The following is a 1,336-nucleotide window of genomic DNA, read 5'->3' as shown; positions in this document are numbered from 1 at the left end:
AGAAATAAAAAGTCATAACAGTTGCCATGGTTCCGATATAACTTATTGAACAAAGCTTAAAGCTTTAACGTATTCGGCAACAAGTCAATTTGTTATCAACCTATATAGTATTTCTAATGATGTCAAACTTGTGCAGTGCACAGTAGAGCAGCTGAAGGCATCTATTGATTAATCGCCTTCAGGTCAAAATAAAATTAGTTCAATGGACAAACATTATAATTGAATGTTATGATAAGTTAGTCTCAATTATGAAATCTGATTAATTCGGTAGCTTAAGATTTTAGTCCCAAATTTTATTTTGAATGAGGCTACTCAAAACAGACTTTAACTAGTTTAAAATGAGAACTGAGATTGTGTATATAAAAAAAGCTCTAAAAAGTCGTTTTTTTTTTCATTTCTCACACTTCCGTGTTTCTGCCTTAAGTTGGTCTTCAGACAGTTACAAACGGATATAGTGTTTTCAATCAATCAGAAAAAATATTGCCCCGCGTTTAACAAACGCAGAAACGATTCAGTACAAACAAAGCTCTTCACAGATATTCGTAATTGAGAGTCATCCAGAGAGACAATCTTTTTTGCTAATAGAAAACACCGATTACTGAAAGCATGAAAACGCAGTTCAATTCCACAAGATGGAACAACTCAATTCAACAGAATCAAATAAAGCAAAGTCAGAACCCAATCAACTTTTCAACAGAAGCAAATAAAACACATTCAGCATCCGATCAAAAGAATGAAATGCAGCACCGCAAGAAGATTCCATGAAGTATCCAACGTGCTTGTCATCAACAAAATTAACAACTCAAATGACAAAATGCAATCATGGTAAGAGCATTTTGCACCCAGGGATTATATTCAATAAATTAACATATTATCATCCTGTTTAGTAATATTTCCAACATCTTTAAGTTTCTTAGCATTTGTTGTCGATAATAAAACTCACAGATAGTGGGTGTTACTAAACTTTGCTTATACCTGACTGATTGAGAAACTTTAGGTGTTTCAAGTAAGTCAGCCACACAGAATGCCCATATGAGTTTTTAAAAAAATATGCACTGAGCATCTGAATCCGCCACCACTACTTCAGTCATTTTCTGAGACTTAATGTTAGTCTATTGTCAGTTTTAACAAAAATCAAACTGAACCAAACCAAGCTCAGCACAGGATCTAAGTTTCATTTAAATTCAGGAATTATTCACATGAATGGAACGTTCGCAAAAAATAAAGTCACTGAGAAAGTTCACATTCTTACCTGAAGTCACCGTCACCATGGTCCCTTGGCCCCAGTAATCAAGATAATCACTGCGTTACATTCTCTGGACTGGGTCACACAATA

This window comes from Chiloscyllium plagiosum, unplaced genomic scaffold (genome assembly GCF_004010195.1).
Source record: "Chiloscyllium plagiosum isolate BGI_BamShark_2017 unplaced genomic scaffold, ASM401019v2 scaf_18470, whole genome shotgun sequence".
In the NCBI taxonomy this organism is placed as follows: Eukaryota; Metazoa; Chordata; class Chondrichthyes; order Orectolobiformes; family Hemiscylliidae; genus Chiloscyllium; species Chiloscyllium plagiosum.
This window is presented reverse-complemented; position numbering follows the sequence as displayed.